The 27,041-nt window shown below is 39.6% G+C and overlaps 1 protein-coding gene across 3 annotated transcripts in view; it reads right to left on the bottom strand.

Annotated features, from left to right (window-relative positions):
* Positions 1–19,346: 19,346 nt before the first annotated feature.
* RAP1A (RAP1A, member of RAS oncogene family) overlaps positions 19,347–27,041 on the bottom strand; it is a 108,173-nt gene continuing 100,478 nt past the window's right edge. For 2 of the 3 annotated variants that reach the window (XM_074263058.1, XM_074263059.1), the window contains exon 8: positions 25,860–26,580. The gene's annotated coding sequence lies outside the window, so the exon portion shown is untranslated. Of the gene's footprint in view, positions 19,561–25,859; positions 26,581–27,041 lie in introns of those variants that run through there. The other variant, XM_074263060.1, reaches the window with a different exon arrangement.

Genomic DNA, 27,041 nt, shown 5'->3' with positions numbered 1-27,041 from the left:
GGGAGAGACACAGAGATTGAGAAAGAGACAGAGAGAAAGACAGACAGACAGACAGACAGAGAGACAGAGAGAGGATGGAGACGAAGGAAGGGAGCGGGAGCCACAGAGAGACAGAGGGCAGGGAGAAGGTTGGAAGGAAAACGGCATTTATGAATTCTGTCTGGGCGGCGGCCTAGGGCAGGACTTGGATGCCTGTATAACCCAGAACAAGGGACGGCCCCCGCCCCTTTACGCTGTGGAGGTTGACACTGTCTCCCCACTCAGCGTAGGTAACACCCACTGACAGACAAAATACAATGTGAGACCCTGTTTGGGTTGAGAAGCCCATGGAGGCCTCCCCTCCCCTTCCCTCTCAGCCTGATGGGATGTGACAGCTGTAATTAGAAGCAAGATGCCTGCCTGCAGAGCCACCCTTGTTCCCAGGGTGGCTCTGCAGAACTCCCACCCTCCAGAAAGGCTGCCTCCAACCCCTCCCCCTCACTTTCCTCTCATTCTGAGGTGGGGGGGAGCAGCTCAGGTTGTCTAACGCCCCCTCTATCTCCCTTTTGGTCCTTCAGTGTCCAATGAGGGCAGGGGGTCTTTTAGGAGAAGCTTAAGATATCCCAAAGAACCAAATGACTCCAGTTTGCTTTTGCAGGAGGGCAGAGAGAAGCACCCCCTTTGTGCACTGAGCTGGCCCTCCCTAAAAGAACAATCTCGTTTCCTCTGAGTTTTTCCACACAGGACTTACCAGAGCGGGATTTTCCTAGGAACTAGTGAGTACGTGGACCCTGATGGCCTTTTCGGGAATGGCTTTGCCCCTTACCTAGAAAGCTGCAGATGAAAGGGAGAAGGGACCTTGCTCCCTCAAGCCCCCTGGCTCCAGCTGGCCTGCCAGCCGAGTGATCCATTCCCCCTTTCTCCCTTCCTTCCTCCCTCCTTCCATCTTCTCACCTGCCCACGTTTTCTAAGGGGCTTGACCATTCCTCTTCTCTTCCACCCCCCCACATCCCCATGCCCACCAGCAGAATCTGGGGAGCAAAGAGAAGTTAGAGAAGACACGATGCTAAAGGGGAGAAGGTGACCTCAAAAAATTAGCTTGCTATCTCCCCCGGCCTCCAAATAGGTTCTGAATTCTTCTCTTTCTCTGGGAGGGAGGGGAAGAAATGTGGAGTCAATGATGTACCCGGGTCACACAGCCAGTAAGTGTCTGAAGCTGGATTTGAATTTAGGTCCTCCTGATTGTAAGGCTGACACTTACGCACTGTACGAAGAAGCTGCCCCTGCCCCTGAACTATTCTAACAGTCCTGCTGTCTGTTCTGCAGTAGTAAATGGGAATCCAGATTTGTCCGGGGGTTTCATCGGCCCAAGAATTCCTAGTCTCAAAGAGGTGCCGAGAACAACAATAGATTAACGATTTGCTCAGGACCACACAGTGTATCTAAGGTAGTATTTGAACTCAGGACTCCCGGCCCCCATCTAAGTGCTGTAGGCACTACACCAAGCTGCCCATCTGAAACTGAACTGGGCGAAGGAAAAACCCAAACTCGCCTTCCGCTTTGCTGCTTTAGTAAATCTCATCTTAGTCCCTATTGCCGGTTTATCCCTTTCCAGCTTTTTTGGGAGGGCATCTTTTGTGGCAGGCTCCAGCTCTTGGGTCTCTGCTGCGGATGCTCCATCTTTTTCGTATTAACCGGGGCTATTGTTAACCACTAGCGGACTTCCTCTCTCTGCCACCTAGTAATTTCTTTCAGGGCTTCATGGATAAGCATGAGAAAACCAGTCGGGGAAGGTATATATTATGCCCCGACACGTGTATGTATAACACATGTTTGTATAGCAGCTCTATATACATATATATCTATATATGTGTGTGTACCTCTATATGTATATGAATGTATTATGTGTCCATTGCTAGAGAGAGACAGAACCATTGCACATTCCCCACCCGGGTCCCAGAGTTTTTTGTTCCCATTTCCCTTTATTTGGATCATTCACGCCCGCATCCAGTCCAGATAATGGCGAACCGTTAGCCGGAGACATGTTTTTGTGCCTAGGAGTCAGGACTCGGGGGCTGGGACTTCAGCTGCCTTCCTCCTTCTTCACTTGACGCCATCACTAATGAAAACTGATAGCCAATTAATTTTTCTCTATAATTAATGTCTGTCCCCACCCCCTCCCCTCTCCTGGGCTCCCAGCTGAGGCTACAGGAGAGGTTAGACTTATTCCCTCCTTCCTCTCCGCCCAGCGCCCCAGCCCAAAAAGGCAAGAATGAACAAAAAAGAGATGGAGGAGGGAGAGAGCAACAGCTCAATTCTGCCCCGAGGCCTAATTTTACGGTTAATTAGGACATGCAAATGAGCCAATTGCTCAGTTAATGCCCACCCTGGCAAACGGCCCTGCCCCACATCCAGACCACTTCTGCCGGCCACTGGAGGCTGGGCCTCTGTCCAGGCCCCTGCCGGGTAATCCTTGACCTCGTAGCCAGGCTGTATCCCACACCCTTCCAGGCTGGGCCCCAAGCCAGGCCCTGGTGGCTGAATCCCCTCCTGGCCTTGTCTCTGCCAGCTCACTTTTGCCTCTGGCTCCAGGAGGTCACTCTTCTGGACCTCTCGGCCCAGCCCAGGGCATTATTTCGCTCCTTCCTCATTCTTCCAGGTTGCTCGGCTAGCCTACACTTGCCCAAGTTTTTAAAGATTGGATCTAATCTTCCTCTCTTTGCCCCTGTCTCCCAGCAAAATCTTGGGGGAGCCCTTGGATTCCTTTCTCAAACAGATGGATTTTTAGGAAGGAAAGTAAATGGAGAGGGGGCAGTAGGATGGGGCAGTGGATAGAGCACTGGCCCTGAAGTCAGGAGGATCCGAGTTCAAATCTTGCCTCAGACACTTAACACTTCCTATCTGTGTGACCCTGGGCAAGTCACTTAACCCCAATTGCCTCAGGGGAAAAAAAGATAAATGGAGCTTGCCTCGTTCTGTAAATCAGAGAAGTCAACTTGTGTCCCTCAGCCTTTGGGTTGGGAGAGTAAAGGGGTCAATAAAAAGAGCTGGGCTGGATGACAACATTTTTCCACTGAGAGAGAAAGGAAAGAAAGAAGGGGCACAGACCCGGGGTCTTAACTCTCATGATCTCTTCCGGAAGCCTGGATATCTTAAAGACTCGGAGTTCTCTGAGCTGCCAGGAAGGTATTTCTGTAGCACAAACTACCCTGTTCAGAAAGAAGAGCTGGTATTATTATCCCCATTTAAAGCAACCTGAAGCCCAGAGAGGGAAGAAGTCACTGGTCCTCGGGCCAGAGGAAGGACTCGGAGCTGGGTCTTCCAGAGTCAGTGCCCTTTGGAGAGCATGAAGCTGCCCCTTACAGCAGGGCCTGGCAGATAATCCAGTCTCAAAGCCCAGGCTTCAGCCCTGAGATGAAGGGGTGAGCTCAGTGGGGGAGAGGGGAGCAGGGGAGAGCCAATGAGCCAACTTTAATGGAGAAGAGTTGGGTGAGCTCCCAGCTCCATTTACAGATAACTCCATCATTCTCTTTTAATGTTGTCGCTGCCTGGATTCTCTCCAGGCTCTGGTCTCTCCTTTCTCCCATCCAGCCACCAACTGGAGCTTTTGGCCCAACAGGGCGAGAAGCTGTTTATCTAGCAGTGGTGCTAACCAAATAACACACACAATTGATGGGTTAGGAAGAGCAGCGAGAGAGGCCCCCATCTGTCTGGCCTGGTATTGATTGTCAGAGGCAGAGGGGCTGTGGAGATGACCCCTGGAAAGCTGATTAAACCCCAGGATCAGTGATTTTGTTACAAACACCTCCTGATATAAATTCACCCGCTACCTTTACTCATCTCGCTCAATCCCATTAGGCAAACTCTCCTTTTATTTCCCAACAAGTAAAGTGATGAAATCTCTCTCTTGGGAGGTACCAGAGCTCAGATACCCACTAAATTTGATAGGGGTTTTCACAGTAACAAGGAAAAGAAAAGACATCTCCTTCCTGTCTCCCCTGTTCCCTCCCTTCTCTCTCCACACAGCTTCACATATGCATCTAAAGATCTTGGGTGCTCCCGCCCTCACCCCAAACTCCCATTAGGTCAGCCCTGCCCTGTCTGCCTATGGCCCTAGAACAAAGTCTTTATTCTTGTTCAAGGCTGGAGTCCGCTCCCTCCCACCTTCTGGAGTCATCTAGTGAAAGCATCTCTCTGTTCAAAGGAAGCAGCTGAGAGGGTGGGAGGGTGGGGTACCTTTCAGCATCCACCCCAGGATATATAGTATTGTGGCTAAGCAGATAAGAGGGAGTGAAATAACACCCCTCTGTACCCTTCAAATGGGCTCTCGGGTCAACTGGCTTATTTTTCTGGGCTTGTTTCCTTGTCTAGAACAAGAGGAGGCTGGGGGCAGGATGAAGGTGCTTCCCAGAATCCCATGGCTTCCCCCCCTCCCCATACTCACATCATACCTTAGGGCCGATTTCCCCTTCTCTACCTTTCTCTCCATCCTCCCAATGGACATTTAGATCCCCTCTACCACCTCCAGGCTAGAGTGACCCAGCCACCAGCTTAGGATGGGAACTAACTGGGAAGAGACCTTCTCATCCCCTGGCATTGGAATGGACTTCTCCCTTTCTTCTTGCTCCTCTGGATGTTTAAAGCTCTCATTCTCTTCCTCCACCAGCTCCTCCCACCCCATGATTGTCACTCAGTCAATTCTTCTCTATATATTGAAATAAGATAAAGCTAGCGCGTTATCTGATCTGCTCAGACATCTTTCCCTGTTCCTCCAGCCATACAGCCATATCCTGGACTCTTAGGTATACCCAACCTGCTTCTGGGAGATACCAGAGGGAAGGACTGTTACTATAAAGGTCCAGGGTAGAGCTTCCTCCTCTCCCTCCATTATATCTCCCTGAATATACGTATATATGTTCTATTTTAAATTTTTATTTGTTTTAAATACACATTGTTTTATGAATCATGTTAGGAAAGAAAAATCAGAGCAAAAGGGAAAAACCACAAGAGAAATTTAAAAAAAAGAAAAAGAAAAAGAAAAAAGGAGTGAACATAGCATGTGTTGATTTACATTCAGCATTCTTAGTTCTTTTTCTGGATGCAGATGTCATTTTCTGCCCAAAGTCTATTGGGATTGCTTTGATCACTGAACCACTGAGAAGATCCAAGTTGATCATTGCATGTTCTTGCTGTTATTGTGTACAATCTCCGAACAGAATATATTTCAAGAAGGGAAGGAAGAGGTGGGAGAGAGGAGATGACCATGTTCTCTGCACATGTTCTGACTGCCTCCCCTTTCCTCTGAGCCCTAATTTGCAAGACAAGCTACCTCTGGGTTCGGGAACAGAAGAGTATGAAGTCATAGAAGGTAGGTATGGGGCCAGAGGAAGGTGTGAAGGCCACACAGACTCACTGTGCTTTCTTCATTTTTTATTTTATTTATTTGTTTATTTATTTTGGGGTAAGGCAATTGGGGTTGCTAGAAAGAATTAAGTGTCTGAGTCTGGATTTGAATTCAGGTCCTCCTGACTTCAAAGCTGGGACTTTATCCATTGCCCCCTTCCTTCCATTTTCAAAAAAACAGAACAATTAGTTGCCCCAAACTTAGCCTTTCATCTCAGCTCCTCAAGGAAAGTCCTGTCACCTTTCCTTATTAGACAATCTGGTTCTGTTACATCTCTACAAAGTCCAAAGCTTGATGGTCCGGCCAAGAGTGCAGGGCATGAGGTCTGCCATGGGAGTTGCGTCTGACTGTCAGCTTCCTCTGTTCCCCAGACAGGTGGCCATGGGGAAATCACTTAGCTCATGAGCCAGTTTCCTTACCGATGAAGAGGAGGAGGAAGAAGAGAAAAAGGAATTTCTGCAGATCCATCTGCAGAGACATGCTAGAAAATGTTTTTATAATCAGTTCTCCAAGGGAAAAAATTAAATGCACACACTCCACACATTTTAAATATTAATGTTCATTATTAACATCTTCCCATCACTTTCTCAAGTCTAGACAACCAATAAAACGATAAATCAAGTCTTGTGTTTGCCGATTGCTCACATTGAACATTTAACAATCAGCTTTCGGGCTACTGGCTTACCTTTTGTGACTGCTGTGAAGTAAGATACATGTGTACATGAAATACCATAGAAATGTCAGCTATTATTAATGGCTATGTGATCAGGGGCCTGTTTCTTTATCAGTGAAATGTGTGTATACACATATATTTATACTCCTATTTTCTTGATTATGTTCATATATGTGTGTGTGTGTGTACTTTCATTGCCAACATTATAAGGCCTGGAGAAAAGGGCTTCATCAACAGGAAGTAAATGGGTGGTATCATTATTATTATTATTAGTTTCTTGCTTCTGGAAAAGCAGAAAACTCCAGGAAGATGACTACTTGTGGGGTCCTTAATTCCTTATTCCAGGCCCCAAAGCTACATGTTTCTTTTTTTTTTTTTTAACATTTTATTTTATTTATTATTATTATTTTTAAATTTTTTTATTAATTTTTATATTTATAACATTTTTTGACAGTACATATGCATAGGTAATTTTATTTTTTTTTACATTATCCCTTGTACTCCCTTCTGTTCCAAATTTTTCCCCTCCTTCCCTCCCCCCCTCCCCTAGATGGCAGGCATTCCCATACATATTAAATATCTTATAGTATTTTATAGTATCTCCTAGGGCTACATCTGTTTCTATGAGGTGCTCCCTGACTTCTCTGTGAGCAGGTCATGATGTACAGTCAGCAGGGGCCAAGGGCATCCTCCCTCCACAGAGCAGAAGTGTCTGTGTTTCCTGGGTTGCTGAGCCTCCGTTCTACATCCTCCTGTTGGGTAAAATTTGATCCAGTGCCTGCAGATTGTGAATGAAGCCTTTCCCTCTTCCCTTCCTCACTTTCTCTGGTTTCTCCTCGTCTCCAGTATGGGGTGAGCAGAAGCATCATGGTATGGGGGAAAACATTGAACTTAGCTGAAAGAACCTACCTGTGATGCACATTAACTGAAAGGGCTTGTGATCTTAGACCTCCGAGGAGCCCTTGTTTCTTGATTGAATCTCTCCTTCCTCTGGGTCATTCCCCTACCTCCAGAGTTACCTGAACTCCGTTACTGCCGTGTTCTACTTACCCACCCATGAAATAGTCATGACCTCATCACAGGACTAGCTCAAATCCACACTGATTCTAATAATAATTACCATTTAAATAGTGCTTTAGAGAAGCTGGGCTGCCCAATGGATCAAGTGTCAGACCTGGTCCAAAAGACTCTTCTTCCTGAATTCAAATGCAGCCTGAAACACTTCTTGGCTGTTTGACCCTAAACAAATCCCTTACCCCTGTCTGCCTCAGTTTCCTCATCTGTAAAATGAGCTGGAGAAGGAAATGGCAAACCACTTCAGTATCTTTGCCAACAAAACCCTAAATGGGGTCACAAAGAGTTGGATGTGGGTCAATAACAGCAATGATATTTTAAGGTTAGTAATATTTATTTTACATATAGATTTTATATCTAATTTTTATGTAGATTATCTTGTTTGATGTTCATGCAAGCATCATGGAAGGTTTTATGTTTATTATCCCCATTTTATAGATAGGAAAGGCAAAGATCAAAATAGTTAAGTAATGACCTGGCCAGGTTCACACAGCTGATCAATGATTGAGACAGGATTTGCACTCAAGTCTATGTATATTCAAACTTGGAAGTGCCCTCTCCACTGTATCACTTAGCTACCTCTAAAGACATCTCTTTTCCTCATCTATAAAATAGGTATAATGTTATTTGCATTACCAAACTCTTAGGATTTTGGTGAAGAACTTTTTCTTTTGCTGAGGCAATTGGGGTTAAGTGACTTGCCCAGGGTCACACAGCTAGAAAGTGTTAAGTGTCTGAGACCAGATTTGAACTCAGGTCCTCCTGACTTCAGGGCTGGTGCCCTACCCACTGCGCCACCGAGCTGCCCCTTGAAGATCTTAAAGCATTAACGATATGAGTTATTATTTTTATTATCCATGATTTTTGCATTTTAAGGAATTCTCTCCCCCAGCAAAGGGCAGATGCAGCTACTCTATACCTTAGTAGAAAAATACTAGGGAGTTGACTGAGATATCCAGCATAGGGGCTGAGTTGCCTGGCCCGTGTCATATAGTAAAGACTTATCAGAGGTAGCATTTGAATCCGAGACTTCCTGACTCCAAGTCTTGTATGAGAATATATATTGTATCAGGATATTACCTCTTTTTCTTCCTCCTCCTCCTCTTTCTCTTATTCCTCCTTCTCCTTTTCCTCTTCCTCTTCATCACTGACTGACTTGAACATCCTTTCCTTTTTCCTATGTTCAATAGGAGAGCTGCCCACTGTTCTGAGGGGCAGACATGCCTGGAAGCAGAGGAAAGGCCCCGTATCCACCCTGCTCATCTTCTTGGGTAGTATAAATCTAATTGTGCAGAGAGTTAAGAGATCTAAGGAACTCAGCAGATACACTTAAAAACCACAATTCCTAGCTACCAAATATCATTCCCTGACATCCCCATCCCCTATTTCCCTGCTCTGGCAGCACATTCTGGCTTTAAGGACCCTCATGAAAAGTATGAAAGACCCCCTAGGGAACTCCACCCATGCCCCTCATTCCCACTGGAGACACACAGTCAGGACCTCTGTCTAAGATTCCTAACTCCATTGTGATATTGGTGGGTGGGCTAGGGTGGGAGAGCGGGAAGGAAGTTAAGAAATCTGGGTGTTCGGCTCCCTTCCACCTCCAGCTCCACCACTGGCTGCACTCCAGGCATTGTTTCCCCATTTTGAAAAGAGCCAGGCAGGGAGTGTGTGTGTGTGTGTGTGTGTGTGTGTGTGTGTGTGTGCCCACGCACCTTCAAATGGGTAATTTTGGGCTGTTGAAATCCCCAGAAAGATGAAACTTCCACTCCCATCCACAATATCCATCTTCATTTAAAAAAAAAAAAAAAAACAGTTTTGGGAGAGAGAACCCATCAGAGAAGGTGCTGTGAGACTTAGGAGACATCCAAGACAAACAGCAGGCCAGACTGATTTCAACAGGTGCTGGGTTCCCTGGCATGGGACTCGGCACATCTGTTTAAAAAAAGTCAGTTTTTTCCCTGGGAAAGTGAAGGGCTTGGATCTGAATTCATGGTTTCCAGAGCTGAAAGAATCCCAAAGCCTTAATTCCTAGAGGAAGAAATCCAGACCTAAATCCTTTATCCCTTTCACTAAGAATGGGCTTGGTTCAATGTTTCATGCCATATACTGAAGCCTCCTTTTTGAGAATACATGTTTGTATTCTCAATGTTCAATTCAATTGACTGGGTTTAAACAGTCCAATCAGACATATATCAAATTAATTAAGATCTAAGTCTGTGTGGTGTCAGGAATGAGGGGGGTTGGTAGTCCAGCTCACTAGACTTGGTTAGACTCCATTTGGAGGATAATAGCCAGTTCTGGGTATCACATTTGACAAACTAATGCTATTAAGCAGAATGATTTGGGGAAAACATCATGGATCTAGGTTCTTCAGAACATATCTTTCTTTTTCTACTTACTGCCCATGTGCCTTTCCATTAGTCATAGCTTCTGGGGACCTTTTTCTTCATCTATAAAATAAAGGGATTAAACTAGAAATTATCTAAGACTTTTTTCCAGTCCTGATTTAGGAACCTATAAGCCAGTGGTTCTTATCCTAGAGAAGATTCAGGAGGGACAAGAAATCAGTTTTTAATAATAATAATACCTGACACTTCTTATTTTTTATTATTTTTAAAAGACAAGTTCTCTCTATTTCCAGTCTTGGGCTACTCACATGTCCCAATCTAACTGGCCTCCGAGTTTTGACTTCCTTTGTAACCTGAAGGGGTTCACTCCTCCTTAACTAGGTAGGTCTCAGCTCCAGTGATTTGCTCCCCTTCACCTCCCTGGTGGCAGAAATTACTGGTGAGCGCCATCACATTTGGCAAAACCTAACATTTGAAAGTGTTGCCGAATTTAAGAGCTAGGAGGAACCTTGGCAACCAGCTAAGCTAATCCATGTTCAAAAGAAATTCATCCTGTAATATTCCATCTGGGTTTTACTTGAAGATCTCCAGGGAGCGAGATAATACTAACTCTTCAAGTGGGTCGTTCCATTTTGGGATACCTCCAAATGCTTTCCCCTGAATCAAGACTAGATCTGTCTCTCTCTGCAGCTTCTACCTAGTACTCCTCATTCTTCCCATGGGGGATGAATATAAAAGAAAACGGGAAATGATCACTTATTAAACATGTACCATTTATCAGGTGCTGTGCCAAACACTTTTATAATTATTATCTTGTCTGATCTTCACAGCCACCCGGAAGGCAGGAGCTGTGATTAATCTCATTGTACAATTGAACAAATGGAGACAAATAGAAATTGTGATTTGCCTGGGCTCACCCTGTTTACTTAAGTGTCTGAGGTGGAATTTGAACTCAGATTTTATTGAGGGCAGGGATTGTTTTTGCTTTCTTTATATGTTTAGTATTGATCACAGTACTAGAACATGGCAAGTGTTAGGGATCAATAAGGAAAAATCACCCAAAGTGCTTTGCAAACTATGGAGTACTATGCAAATGCCCATCACTACTATTGTCTTTCACAGTTCTGTTTATTCTCAATATAATAGACATCATGTAAGGGCAGCTAGGCCCTACAGTGTGTAAAATGTGGGGCTTGGAGTGAGAAAGGTCCATCTTCCTGAGTTCAAATCTGGCTTTACACTTACTATCTGTGTGACCTTGAGCAAGTCACTTAACCCTATTTGCCTATTTTCTCATCTGTAAAATGAACTGAAAAAAGAAATAGCAAGCCACTCCTGTATTTCTGCCAAAAAAAACCCTCAAATGAGGTCATGGAAGTCAGCCATCTGAAACAACTAAGCAACCACAAAAATGTGACCTTAATTACGTAGGCTTTCTGTTAAATTATGCTGCAGATTCATATTGAGTATGCAGCACCTTAAAACCTTTAAATCATTTTGCAGAAAAATTGCTACCTAGCCAAGCCTTCCTCATGTTATACTTGTGAAGTTTACATTTAAGTATGACTTTTCACTCATTTCTAGTGAATTTTAACTTATTAGATTTAGGCCAATGCTCTAGCCTAAGATCCTTTTTGACCCTGTCTTTTTAGTCTATTTTTTTTTAGTCATTTGCAACTGATGATAATGAAATATGATGATAATTCTGTCTAAATCTTACCCAGGTAAGAATTTTAAAGTCTTCCAATAGAAATTTCCTTCTCCTGTGAACCACTAATAATCACTCTGAATTTAGTCAATTAAGTTAGTCTGAATCTTAATTAATTGTCTTATGGTATAGTTCACATCTTTCCATCTTCTCCACAATAGTAGCTTGAGGTACTTTAAAATATTACTGAAGATGACTCAGAAATAATATCTGCCAGTTCTTTCAAGGCCTAAGGATGTAGTTTATCTGGGCCAACTGACTTGAGTTCTTCAAGGGGAGAAAGATACTTTTTCTGCCTCATTTATCTTGGGTAGCAATCTTACTTTGAGTCTCCTTTTTATTTAATACTTTTATTTTTTTCAAATACATTCAAAAATAGTTTTTAACATTCACCTTTGTCAAAATTTTTTCACTCTCTCCCTCTTTCTCCCTCCCCTAGATAGCAAGCAATCCAATATAGGTTAAACATGTGCAATTCTTCTTCCACATTTGTCATGCTGCACAAGAAAAATTGAATAAAAAGGGGGGAAAGAAAGCAAATAAACAACTAAAGTTTTATCCACATTCAGTCTCTATATTCACTCTCTGGATGTGAATGGTTCTTCCCATCACAAGTCTATTGGAATTGCTTTGAATCACACCTCATTGTTGAAAAGAGTCAAATCCATCGCAGTTGATCACATAATCTTATTGCCGTGGACAGTGTTCTCTTGCTTCTACTTACTTCACTTAGAATCAGTTCATGTAAGGCTTTCAAGGCTTTTCTGAAATCAGCCTGCTCATAATTTATTAAAGAACAATAATATTCCATAACATTCATATACCATAACTTATTCAGCCATTCCCCAACTGATGGGCATTCATTATTCAGTTTCCAGTGCCTTGCCACTATAAAAAGAGCTGCTACAAACAGTTTTGCACATATGGGTTCTTTTCCCTTTTTTATGATCTCTTTGGGATAAAGACTCAGTATTCTCTTGATAACCTTTTAAAAAATACTTAATACTCTACCAATTGGTGCATATACATTTATTATTGTTACTACTTCATTATTTATGGTACCCTTTATCAAGACATACTTTCCTTCCTTATCCCTTTTGATAAAATCTATTCTTACTTTTGCATTATCTGAGATCAGAATTGCTATCCTTGCTTTTTTTTTTTACTTCAGATGAAGCATGATAAATTCTGTTTCGGCCTTTTACCCTTACTCTGTATGTCTCTCTGTGTCCAATGTGTTTCTTGTAAACAACATATTGTAGGATTCTATTTTTTTTTTTATCTATTCTGCTATTTGCTTTCATTTTATAGGAGAGTTCATTCCATTCACATTTACAGTTGTGGTTATTAGTTCTTTATTTCCCTCCCTCCTATTTCCCCCCATATGTACTTTTGTTGTCTCTTTCAGCCCAGTCAGAATCAGACAAATCTAACCACAAAATAAACAAGAAACTAGAGAGGTTAATAGAATCCTAGAAAATCTAGATATGATAGGCCTCTGAAGAAAATTGAATAGGGACCGAAAGGAGTACATCTTTTTCTTGGCAGTACATGCCATCTTCACAAAAATTGACCATGTATTAGGGCATGTGAGGGCAAAACCATCACAATCAAATGAAGAAAGGCAGAAATAGTAAATGCTTCCTTTTCAGACCATAATGCAATAAAAATTATATTCAATAAAGGGGCAGGGAAAGATAGACTAAAACCCAATTAGAAATTAAATAATCTAATTCTAAAAAATGAGTGGGGTAAATAAAAAATCACAGAAACAATCCATAATTTCATCTAAGAGAATGACAATAATGGGACAACATACCAAACAGTTTTTAGGAGAAATTTTATATCTCTAAATAGCTACATGAATAAAATAGAGAAAGAGATCAGTGAATTGGGTTTACAACTAAAAAAAAAAAAAAAGCTGGGAAGAAAAAAAAAAGAACAAATTAAATTGTTTGGTAAATTCCCTGGGCATATATACCATTCTCTTCAGACAAACCTCTTTTCTCCTCTTTATTGGAATTATTTTCATTTACAACTTTAGAATTTCATTTTGAGCATCTCCCATCCCTTCTGAACTGAATTCTTGGGAACATTTTATTCCATGAAGTAGTCCTCTGACTTCTTTTAAACTTATTTCCCCCAAATCTAGGTCACATGTCAGGTCATGCAAGATTTCCTCTCCTTTATCATAAACTCTAGAATGGTGTCATCACTAATTAGATTAGAGTCACTTGGCTCTAATGAGCAATGAAGACCTAATAAATGTTTCTTGAATTTTAGTTTTAGTTAGGAGCAAAGGATAGAAGTTACAAAGAGAGTTTTAGGCTCAATGGAGTTTGATGATATGAAAAACTTGCTAACACAATTAGCCCAGTGGGGTTGAGTCAAGACGGAGGAGAGGACACACAATTTTTTCTGATCTTCTCCCAGGACTCTCAACTAATTAGCAAATTCAGCCTCTGAATTAGTTCTAGACTGGCAGAATTCACGAATATTGGGAGTATAGCAGAAGATAATTTAAAATATTGCCAGAAAATGGGCATTCAACGAAACAAGTGAATTCCATTTATTTCTGATGAAAAGACCAGAGCTAAACAAAAAATTTGACCTTTAAATATAGGACTCAAGAAAAAGCATAAAAAGGTAAAAAGAACTCTTGAAAACTGTATTTCTGTTGTGGGTATACATAGAGAGTGCATGTATAATTTGATTTTACTGTTATAATAGAAAAAAAGGAACTAGAGGTAGAAAGGAGATAGTACCAGAAAAAGGAAAAAGTGGAGGTAACATGAAAGAAATTACATCTTACTCTCATCAGATTTGATTTAAAGAGAAAATATTAGACAATATTTGGTTTATAGAGAAACTTCTCTCACCTTTTTGAAAAGTGGGAGGGGAAAGATGAAAAAGGAAAGGGTAGGCTAAATAGAAGGAAAAACAGAAATAGTAGGGGAAAGGTATAAGAAAAGGGGAGAGGGTTGCTTCAGGCAAGTGGTGCTCACAAATTAAATACTGGGGAGGAGGGAAAGGGGGAAAGGAAAGAGAAAAGTATAATCTGGGGATAAGAAGATGGCAGGAAATAAAGAATTGGTAGTTTTAAATTAAATGTGAATGGGGTGAACTCTCCCATAAGGTGGAAGCAGATAGCAGACTGGATTATAATCCAGAATCCTAAAATATATTCTTTACAAGAAACACATTTAAAGCAGAGTGATACATGCAGAGTAAAGGTAAAAGGCTGGAACAGAATCTATTATGCTTCAGAGGAAGTTAAAAAAAGCAGGGGTAGCCATCCTGATCTCAGATCAAGCAAAAGCAAAAGCAATTAAATTTAATCTAATTAAAAGAGATAAGGAAGGAAACAATATTTTGCTAAAGGGTACCATAGATAATGAAGCAATATCAAACTAAACATATATGCACCAAGTGGTCTAGCAACAAAACTCCTAAAGGAGAAGTTAAGAGAGCTGCAAGAAGAAATAGACAGCAAACCTATAATAGTGGGAGATCTCAACTTTGCACTCTCAGAACTAGATAAATCAAACCACAAAATAAATAAGAAAGAAGTTAGAGGTAAATAGAATACTAGAAAAGTTAGGTATGATAGTTTTTTGGAGAAAATTAAATGGAGATAGAAAGGAATACCCTTTCTGCTCAGCAGTTCATGAAACCTATACAAAAATTGACCATATATTAGGACATAAAGACCTCAAAATCAAATGCAGAAAGGCAGAAATAGTAAATGTATTTTTTTCAGATCATGATACAATAAAAATTACATTCAATTAAAAAGCCAGGGGGAAATAGATCAAAAAGTAATTGGAAACTAACAGTCTTATCCTAAAGAATGAATGGGTGAAACAGCAAATCATAGACACAATTAATAATTTCATCCAAAAGAATGACAATAATGAAACAACATACCAAAATTTATGAGATACAACTAAAGCGGTAATAAAGGGAAACATTATATCTCTATATGCTTACTTGCATAAAAGAGAGAAAGAGAAGATAAATGAATTGGGCTTGCAACTAAAAAAGATAGAAAAAAAACAAATTTAAAAATCCCAATCTAATACCAAACTTGAAATTCTAAAAATAAAAGGCGAGATTAATAAAATTGAAAATAAAAAAGCTACTGAATTCATAAATAAAACTAAGAGTTGGTTTTATGAAAAAAAAAAACCAACAAAATAGATAAACCTTTAGTGATTAGAAAAAGGAAAAAAGGAAAATCAAATCATTAGAAAGGGAGAACTTTCCACCAATGAAGAGGAAATTAAAGCAATAATTAGGAGGAGTTACTTTGCCCAACTTTATGCCAATAAATTTGATAACCTAAGTGAACTGGAAGAATACCTACAAAAATATAGATTACCCAAATTAACAGAGGAGGAAGTAAATTGCTTAAATAGTCCCATTTTAGAAAAAGAAATAGAATAAACTATTAATCAACTCCCTAAGAAAAAATCCACAGGACCAAATAGATTTACATGAAGATTCTACCAAACATATAAAGAACAATTAACTCCAATATTACATAAACTATATGAAAAAATAGGGAAGGAAGTACTCCTACCAAATTCCTTTTAAGACACAGACATGGTACTGATACCTAAACCAGGTAAAGAGAAAAAAAATTAAAGACTAATCTCCCTAATGAATATTGATGCAAAAATCTTAAATAAAATATTAGCAAAGAGATTACAGAAAATCATCCCCTGGATGATACACCATGATCAAGTAGGATTTGCACCAGGAATACAGGGCTGGTTCAATATTAGGAAAACTATTACTATAATTGACTATATCAATAATCAAATTAACAAATACTATATGATTATCTCAATAGATGCAGAAAAAGCATTTGATAAAATCCAACACCCCTTCCTATTAAAAACACTAAAGAGTATAGGAATAAATGGACTTTTCCTTAAAATAGTAGCATCTATTTAAAACCATCAGTAAGCATCATATGTAATGGGGATAAACTAGAACCATTCCCAATAAAATCAGGGGTGAAACAAGGTTACTCACTATCACCATTACTATTCAATATTATATTAGAAATGCTAGCTTTGGCAATAAGAGATGGAACAGAGATTAAAGAAATAAGAGTAGGTTATAAGGAAATTAAATTATCACTCTTTGTAGATAATATGATGGTATGCTTAGAGAACCCTAGAGAATCAACTAAAAAGCTATTGGAAATAATCCACAACTTTAGCAAAGTTGCAGGATACAAAATAAATCCACATAAATCATTAGCATTTTCATACATCACTAACAAAATCCAATAGCAAGAGATACAAAGAGAAATTCAATTTAAAATAACTATCAATAGTGTAAAACATTTGGGAATCTATCTGTCAAGGGAAAGTCAGGAACTATATGAACAAAATTATAAAACATTTCCCACACAAATAAAGTCAGATCTAAATAATTGGAAAAATATCAAGTGTTTTTGGAGAAGTCGAATGAATATAATAAAGATGACAGTATTTATTTAGTGTGTTATATCAATCAGACTCCCAAGAAACTATTTTACTGACCTAGAAAAAAAACAACAACAAAATTCATCTGGAAGAACAAAAGGTCAAGAATTTCAAGGGAACTAACAACAACAACCAAAAGAAAAAACTGTACCTGATCTAAAACTATATTATAAAGCAGTGGTCACCAAAGCTGTTTTGTATTGGCTAAGAAATAGATCAGTTGATCAGTTGAATAGGTTGGGTTCACAGGACAAAACAATCAATGAGTATAGCAATCTAGTGTTTGATAAACCCAAAGACCACAACTTTTGGGATAAGAATTTACTATTTCACAAAAACTGCTGGGAAAATTGGAAACTAGTCTGGCAGAAACTAGGCATTGACTCACACTTAGCACCGTACACCAAGATAAGGTCAAAATGAGTTCATGATCTAGATATAAAAAATATTATAAATAAATGAGAAGAACATAGGATAGTTTACCTCTCAGACCTGTGGAGGAAGAAAGAATTTGTGACCAAAAAAGAACTAGAGGTCATTATTGATCACAAAATAGATAATTTTGATTTTATTAAGTTAAAAAGGTTTTGTACAAACAAAACCAATGGAGACAAGGTTAGAAGGGAAGCAATAAACTGGGAAAACATTGTTACATTCAAAGGCTCTGATAAAGGCCTCATTTCCAAAATATAGAGAATTGACTCAAATTTATAAGGAAACAAGCCATTCTCCAATTGATAAATGGTCAAAGGATAGGAACAATTTTCAGACAAAGAAACTGAAACTATTTCTAGTCATATGAAAAAGTGCTCCAAATCACTATTGATAAGAGAAATGAAAATTAAGACAACTCTGAGATATCATTACACACCTGTCAGATTGGCTAAGATGACAGGAAACGGTAATGACGAATGTTGGAGGGGATGTGGAAAAACTGGGACACTGATGCATTTTTGGTAGAACTGTGAATGGATCCAACCATTCTAGGGAACAGTTTGAAACTATTCTCAGAAAGTTATCAAACCCTTTGACCCAGAAGTGTTGCTACTGGGATTATAATCCAAAGAGATATTAAAGAAGGGAAAGGGACCCACATGTGCCAAAATGTTTGTGGCAACCTTTTTCATAGTGGCTAGAAACTGGAAAATGAGTGGATGCCCATTAATTAGAGAATGGCTGAATAAATTATAGTATATGAATGTTATGGAATATTATTGTTCTATAAGACACGATCAGAAGGATGATTTCAGAAAGGCCTGGAGAGACTTATATGAACTGATGCTGAGTGAAATGAGCAGAACCAGGAGATCGTTGTATTCGGCAACAAGAAGACTATACAATGATCAATTCTGATGGACCAGGCTCTCTTCAACAATGAAATGATTCAAACCAGTTCCAGTTGTTCAGTGATAAAGAGAACCATTTACATTCAAAGAGAGGACTATGGCAGCTGAGTGTGGACTACAACATAGCATTTTTACTCTTTCTATTGTTTGCTTGCATTTTTGTTTTCCTTCTCAGATTTTTTTTTAAATTTTCCTAGATCTGATTTTTCTTTTGTAGCAAGATAACTGTATAAATATTTATACATATAGTGGATTGAACATATAATTTAACATATTGAACAAGTGTTGGACTACCTGCCATCTAGAGGAGGAGGTAGGGGGAAGGAGAGAAAATTTGGAACAGAAGGCTTTGCAAGGGTTAATGTTGAAAAAATTACCCATGAATATGCTTTGTAAATAAAGATATAATAAAAATAATTAGCCCAGAAAGGGGATTGCACTGACTCCCCATGCCTGGGGGCTGGATCATTATTTATTGGGGTTTTCTCAGAGGTACTAGTTCCAGTAGGTGACCCCAGAGGTTTCTGAGGTCCTTTCCATCTCAGAGACTGTGAAATGAGTTCTTCCAAAGCTAACCTCTCCTACTGTCTTACCCAGCTTTTAGCTGGAAGAGCTTCATTAGCATGATAACAGCAGAGTTGACAGAAGACAACAGGGGGGTGGCTTCCCTTTGCCCCTACACCAGGCCAAAGGAAGTTTGAATGATGGGGTTTTGGTGGGAAAGTTGGCACTTGCCCAAAGTGGGTGGAGAGAGCAAAGCTTTTTCACGAGCTTCCTCATACACAATAAGGTAGGTCTGCCCCTGGGGAGGCGGTTAAAGACCCCACTCAAAGAGGGGCTGCTGCCACATTGTAAGAAGTGACACACGCCTGCCAAGGAGATGTGCAAGGGAGGGTGGGAGTGGAGCAAGCCCTTGTCAAACTAATGTGGAGAGAGACTGTTGGGCATTTCTGTAATCTAACCAGAGCAGCCGCTTGTAGTGGCAAATGAAGCATTTCATACACATCCCTCCTCTTCCCTTTCTCTAAATTGGGCTTCCTGTTGAGATCTCTTTAACCATGTGCCTTAATGACCATCAGTTTGAAAGGAAGGGGGAAACAGGGAAAAGACATTTAAAAGGAAGGACTTAGAGAGGAAGGCAAACAGAGGGAGGGCCAGGAAGTCACTTCCACTTTCCCAGTAAGCTCAGTCCTGGTCATTTTGAAAAGCCTTTGGGTAGACAGAGATCTTTCCTTATTCTGCAAATATAGAAGATTCCCTAGGCTGAAAAAAAAAATTAAAAACAACCCATCAAAACAAGACAGTCACAGTACTTAAAATGGGAAGATTTATTAAGGGCTCCCCCCAGGAGAGCAGCAGCCAAGCTCCTGCCTCTTAAGAAAAGCAATTAGCAGAAGATACATGTCACACCTTGAGCCCCCACCCACCACAGGAGGCATCTTCTTGACAAGCCCTGAGACTGTGCATCTTCCATTCTCTTTTAAAAGCGACTGTCAGTGTCTGCAAGGCAGAACCCATGTTGCCTTCCTAGAAAACAGAACAGATACACTCCCAGTTAGAGAAACTCTAGCTGTTCTTAACGAGGATATTTAAGACAGAAAGGAAAATAACCAAGCTTCTTGGACTAGACAGTCTTTCTGTCCAAGATGGGATAGCTGGAGGAAGGCTTCGACATCAATGAGGTCCTGTTTTCAGTTTCCAAGAAAAACTTGCTTTCTTTACATTTAGGGAGGACACCTCTTAAAAAACTTGAACGGTCAGGCCATCTCACAAAGATCACATTCATTTCTCTCCCCGAAAGAGGGGCCTAACTAGACCCTGGCCAAATAAATATTCTGGCCATCCTGACCTTTAAGACAAGGTTTCTTAGTGAGACAAGGACTGTTCTGACATGAGAAATACCTTGGAATGGATATGACAAGGCTTACTTACAACACTAATTAATGTAAATTCTACTCCTCTAAAAACTTTCTAAATTTTCCCCTCTACATGTAACTCTAGTTTTGTCATAGATACCAGCTTATCCGAATATTTGATCTGACCTGCTTTCTCAAGTTCCTCTAAATACAGAGGAGGTATCACAGGGCAGTGGAAAGAGCACCAAGGAATAGGAGTAGGGAGACCTTGCCTCTGCCCTGGACTAGCTGTATGACTTTGACCAAGTCACAGTCCTTTTGGTCCCTTTGTTTCTGTATGTATAAGATGAGGGGGATGGACCAGATGACACTCTAAAGTCCATTCCAGTTCTAAAAGTGCATGATTTTATGATTCTAGGCTCTGCAATAGAAAACAATGGAAAACACCATAGTTTTTTGTCTTGTTTCTCCCCATCCCCCATGTAAGCCCATGGCAGAAATCACTGTTTAAACACCAAGAAATAGCAAAAGGAAGGGGGGGGGGATAACCATATAAAAGATAAACTACAAACCTTGAAGGAATCAAAATTAATCAAAGACCTGATTTTCCAAAGTGCTTTAGGCTCAAAGGGACTATATTTCTCTTTTCGTATCTCTAAGGCTTAGCAGAGTTCTTGGAACATAGTAGGTACTCAGTAACTTTGAGTGATTGAGTAAAAGGATAATAAATTAATAAGCAGTATGAAAAAAAGGGCACTATAGGAGTGTCTGGATGAATTCAAATCACTTAGTCTAGAAGAATTTAATCAGATACCAAAGACTCTGGAGAATAGGATTCTGAGCCACTGTCAGTGATCACAGAGAAATCAGAGGATACTGAAGTATGGAAGGGCAAATGTTGCAGTTTTAAAAAGTGACCATTCCATGAGGGCTTGATTTTGATTCCTTGCAAATTCTAAAACATATAGTAATTAAAGAATCGAACAGATAGAAGAGGAACTGAGGCAGTCAAAGAAAACCAATGTGGCTTCATCAGGAGCAGGTCAGACCAAGTTAACTTTCTTTCTCCTTTTAAATAATTATTGATTAGTTTTGCTGATTTTTTCCTTCCCCTTAAAAAAAAAAATCTTTTCTGGGAGGGAGGAATAAAAATACAAAGGAAATTTAGGCAATATAAAAAAATTAATAAACTAAAAAAAAAACTGGTGAAAAGGTCAGATTCAAAGAATAATCATTAATATTTGATAATAGCTTAAAAGCTCATCATCAGTGGAATGCCTCAGGGACTTGTGTGGTTGATTTGGTGCCCTTTAAAAATGTTATTAATGATTTAGATAAAGGTATAGATGGAATACTTGTCAAGTCTGTGGGTGACATAAAGCTGTAATGATAGCTAACATCTTTGGATGACCCACTGATGAGGTTAGTGGCAGTGCAGAGAATTGTGGAAATCCCCTTTTGGTCGGAGGTGCAGGTTCTTTGTGAAAGAATTCACAGATCCCGAAATAGTAATGGCAAAAATGAAAGTTTATTGTTGGACAGTAAGCCAGTTCTGCTAAGAGACTGACTTCTTTAGTGGCAAAGACCTATTACAGAAATGGAGGCTGGCATTGAGAAGAGAATGCCTTCTCAGTGGGCAAGGTCCTACTTTGGACTTTCTGCAAAGAATGAGTTCAGAAATTGCCCTTTAAAAAGGAATCTTGAGGCTCAGGTTTCAGGTTGAAAAGAAAGCCAAAGTCCCCAGGCCTAGATCTCCAATTGGAATTTCCTGAAAGGGCCTGGCATCCCCAAAAGATCAATAGGTTGCTTTTGACCAAGATTTCTGATTGAATAACTTGTCTGGGGAGATAGGCTTTCCCAGGAGGGCCTGCGGCTCCAAGATCAAAAGGGAACAGAGTTTCAGAGTGTTAATTTTACAGTTTAAAAGGGAACACAATTTCACACCCCCCACCACCAGGATCCAAAGATTCTGAATTCAAATTTGGCTTCAGACACTTTGGAGTTGAGCAACCTCTGCCTCAGTTTTGCCATCTCGTAAAAGAGGGCTAATAATAGCATCTACCTTCCCCAGCAAGTCATTTGACTCTGTCTCAGTTTCCTCAATTAGTTAAAAAAGGAAATGATAAACCACTCCAGTATCTTTTGACAAGAAAACCCCAAATAGGATCGGTCAAAACCAACTGAAAACAACTCAGCAATGAATTATACAATAAAATTTAGACAAATCATTAACATGAAATTCAATGGAAATAAATATTAACTTCTTACATTTGGGTTCAAAAAAATCAGTTTTGCCATTACATCCTCAGGGAGATAAATCAGCAATTTATATTGAAAAAGATCCAGTGGTTTTATGGATTGTAAACTCAACAAGTTAACAGTGTGTAAGATGAGAGCCCAAAAAACTAATGAAATTTTAGTCTGCATAATGTGGCCTGCTCTGGCAGACCACCTCTAGAGCCGGCGGTTCTTTTCTAGGGACTACAGTTTAGGACCATCTTAGATAAGCTGAATAGCCAGAGAACCACCAGAATGGAGCAAGCACAAGGGCTCTAGATATCTGAGAATTAATTGGAGTAAAGGGGCATGTAGGTTGGTGAAGTCTTAGAGGAGACATGGTAGTTGTCTTCAGATATTACAAGGGCCACCGTAGTTGGTTCTGAGGGCAGAAATGGGAATGGTGGGTGGAAGTTCCAGAAGCATATCTAGTCTTGAAAATCCTCAGAATAATTAGGGCTGTCCCAGAGAAGAACAGGCTGCCTTAGGGGGCAGTCTTTTTGCTTATCTTCAAACAAGCTGAATTATCCCTCCTTGGGTGTGTGCCAGTGGGTGGCCTTAATAACCTTCCAATTCCTTCTTTGAAATTCTGTGATTCTGTAGCAGCTGAGCAGGGACTGGAGGTCCTGAGCTCTGGTCCGTGGATAGCTCCTTCAAACGTGCTTTCTCCCAAACTTGAATGGGGCCTATGTTAGTCTGGTGCTGATATACTCGTTTCTTTATGCATGGAGACACTTGTTGGCTCTAGCTCACTGAACAGTTGTGTTTAACTTATATTGCTAACTTTTTTTTTTGCCTGTAATTAGACTGCAGTATTCAAGAGGAAGACGGCATATTTTTTGGTATTCAACACCCCTAGGCATCAGAGTTGCTACTAATTTGGTTTCTTAGAAGTCCTTTCATTTGAATTCCTACTGACACATTAACTTATGCTGAAGCCCCACCTAGTGGAGCCTCTCATGCTTGCCTAGTAAGAATCATAATGCTGAAAGGAACTATCCAGGCCCTTTAGTTAGAATTATGAATTAAAATCTCAGAGGCCACGGGGGACAAACTCCTACCTTTCAGGTAACAGCAAGGTTGAGTGAGGTTAAGGTTAAGTGACTAAGTCCCACAGCTTTCAAGTACCAAAGACAAGATGTGAATTCAGGTCTTCTTGCCAAGTTCAGCTTCAATGGAAACTATCATGCATATTTCATGTGATCATATTCAAACAGTAGAGCCACAATCTGGTCATCGTTATAATTCCCGTAATCTCAGAATACTCAGTTGAGGGTCCTGAGAGGCCATTTAGCTTATTCCATACCTGAACAAGAATGCCTTCTATAATATCCCTAAGTCATCGAGGACTTCTCTGCAGAGAACCTTTAAACAGAGCAGTTCATTCTCCAGCTTTGTTTAGAAAGCTTAAAAAAATAAAAAGAAAGAAATTTCCCCTTTCAACAAGTTTAAATCTGTTCCTTTTCAACTTTGATTCATTTGTTCCCAGCTTTGCCCCATGGTCAGTCTTCCCCATGATTGCCTTCAAACATCTGAAACAACTATCCTTTTCTCCCTAATCTTTTTTTCCCCAGGCTAAACATTCCAAGTTCTTTAGACTTACCTTTCTATGGCATTACTTTGGATGCATCATGTAGCTTGCTATGGGTACTCTAATACCATGTCACATTCTCACAGAATCAGCCAGCGGGGACCGTTGTTCATATTTTCTCTCTCATAAACACTCACCTCTAAATACACATTCAGCCAGGTTTTGGTGGGTGAAGCCTATAACTGGTTTTACTCTGCATGTAATGTGTATTTTACAGATGTCCTTTTAACCCATTTTGCCCACAATCAGATTCTTCCAAAGATGGCAGCAAGTGTCTCTGGCACGAATACAACAGTTGCTTGTGTTTAGTTCTCAGTATATGTGCCTTTGGCCCCACAAAGTTCCAACTCATAGCTAAAAGGATCCAGAAGACATGACCCAAGGAATAGTACAAATACAAAATAATATAAATCTGTACAAACTGTGTAAAACCCACGGAGTGTTTCAAATCCATTACATCAGCTCATACTTTGGAAAGTTGGGTAGCACGAATATTATCATTCCCTGGTTTCCAGCTGAGCAGAGACACTTCGGTGGCCGAGGTGTTTCCTGGACCAGTGGTGGAGCCAGGAGGTAAAGCCAAACATCGTGCCTTTGAGGTGCGGGCTCTCTCCACTCGCAATACCCTGTGCTTCCCCAAAGGAGCCTGCAGTGGCATTGGCAGTCAAGCAGGCTGTAACCTCAATTTATAATCTTTTTATTTAGTTAGTTACTTCCATCTAATTTGGAAGTTCATACCAACTACAAAAAGGCATAGAATAAGGTCATCTCTTAAAAGTTTTACTCGTTTACAAGAAGGCTGTTTATATTTGTATATTTAAGAATGAAATCACTAGAAGATTAGTTTTAGATGAAGACACTATTTTCAGAGTCCCTCATAAAAAAATCATTCCATCCTAATTTGGAAGTACTACATACCCCTACCTTTCCCACTTTCTTTGTTTTACCTCAACCTAAGACAAATGCATAACTGGGTCAGTGGAAGAAGAAGGATGCTAGGAAACTAGTTTTATTGGGAACTTCTGGGAAAACAACAACATTTCTAAATGCTTTCTTTAAGTCACAGTTTCTCAGGCTGGTAAGAACCTACATTTCAAACCTGATTGTTACACCAATTTGTTGACCAGCGAGCTAATTTATACCCCTAGAAAATACCACTTATTTTCCAATAAAATTCCTTATAATAGCTTTCAATAAAATTATAACTAGATCCCTGAGCAATATTTGAGATTTGCTAGAACTGGTCTTCTACTTAATGTTGGGGAGCATGAGGAGTGGGGATAGCAAGACAGAGGATGTCTTAACCCTATCCTTTGCTCCCAATAGGACAGCAAGTATAATTCCAACACCAATATGCTCTGAGCCTGTTGTTGCTTCATGGACAATACACAGGTAATACTGACAAATTCTTCTTGTACCTACTCCCTGAATTTTGTAAAACTGAAAAATATTAGGATGGGAAAAAAAAAAAGAAAATAAATTTACCTTGCTACATATCACAATAAATTTTAAAATGAGCAAATTTCCAAATGGTTGCTTTTATACCATCAAAAATAAGAGCAGTTAGGCAGTATGCATCTTTATCTTCTGATTCTAAACCTTCTCTAATCCTTTCTTCTGAATAAACTCAAACTTATTACAAAGCAACTCTTAAGAAGCTTTCCATAACACTTCATTCCTGAGCTCATGACCTACATATTAACAATGGTAAAATCAAAGAATCCTTCAATGAAATTACAAACCACATAAAATTCAAGATCATAGTAATAAAAGTCATACCCTGACATAGTATTAATTTTTTTTAACATATAAAAATAACGTACACAGGGATTACTCAGTAGAATACAATCTTTAAGATCCAAGAGAATATACAAAATTGTTTAACGTAGCCCAATGTATTTTACTGTATATTAGGATTAAGTATATTAGAACTGTGAGTCTAAGTCTGTTTCTTGAGAAACTATTAATATTAGGGCTTACAATCAACTGTTATATAGGTACTGGGCAAGAAGGGGTTATTGCTACATTTCAAGCAAATCAGTCCATATTTTTTTTTAAAAATTCCTTATCTGTGGAACAGTAACAAAAACACACAAACCAAATGAAAATGTACTAAAATTTAATCATTCATAAAAGCTGTAATTTAATCTGTGACAGTAAAACACAAGAAGCAATATTAGAGTTGGTTTAGTATATTATATATTTTAGCTTTGAAAGCCATAGAAATCAGTTATCCCAGTTTTTTCCTATAAAAGACCCATTTTTTTCCAAAGCATTATGCACAAACAATTTTAATTAGAATATAATGGCAGAATGATATTCCATAATTTTTTAAATATAAAATGAAGTCAATGACTCAAAAAAGTTATTTGCTGCAGTGAGTTTGTGGGGAAATTTCATATTCTATACCTATATCATTATAGATATAAAGTATAATGGTTCAACATTTTAGTGCTTGATGGGGAGGAATTATGATAAAAAGGTCAATATGAAATTGTTTAATTAGAGTAGCAATACCTAACATTTGAAATGCATCCATGCTCTTTTGTATAATCATATTAGAGTCAAGTATATTTATTTTCACATCTGTTATAACTGCTATTGCAAAGGAGAAATACTATTGTCTTATTTTTCCGAAAGATATACACAGAGCAATTTTTTTCTCCAGGGAACTTGTGCAAACCATTATAAGATCTAGATTCTTCACATAATATATAAAACAGGAGAAGCCTCTTCAGGTATGTTGTTAATTAATTAATGTATTTTTTGAAGTCTGGAATGCTGGCACTTTCCAATTAGGCAACAGTTCTTCATTCCTGTAATCTTGAATAGGAACAAAAGAAAAAGTTAATTTCTTGATACAGAGAAGGCAAGGGCGCAAACAAGGAAAAAAGAAAGCACAATTTGGGCTGACTACCACTAGAGGGCTATGTGTCCTTGAAACACACAAGACATGTTTTGCCTATGGTACAAGATTACTGTAGCTGATGTAAAATATGTTCGTGTGTCTAGATCTAGATACATGTGGTGAGCTCATACAACGAAACTTAGGAATCCAATGGATACAATAAAAAGCAGTAAGACTATTTTGATTTTTCATCACTATGAACCTTTTATATGCAAATCAGATTTACTCAGAGAGACCTAACAAATGGCTTGTGTTTTCAGGACAGACAGCTTGCTTCCTCCACTTTACAGGCTGGCACCTTCTCTGAAGCGGAAATGCCTAGAACACTAAGAAGATAACGGACCTGGCCAGGATCACAGAGTCAGGAGAACTGAGA

The sequence above is a fragment of the Sminthopsis crassicaudata genome, chromosome 4, assembly GCF_048593235.1.
Source record: "Sminthopsis crassicaudata isolate SCR6 chromosome 4, ASM4859323v1, whole genome shotgun sequence".
Classification (NCBI taxonomy): Eukaryota; Metazoa; Chordata; class Mammalia; order Dasyuromorphia; family Dasyuridae; genus Sminthopsis; species Sminthopsis crassicaudata.
Note: the sequence above shows the minus strand (reverse complement) of the source record. Positions and strands in the feature narration are given on the sequence as shown.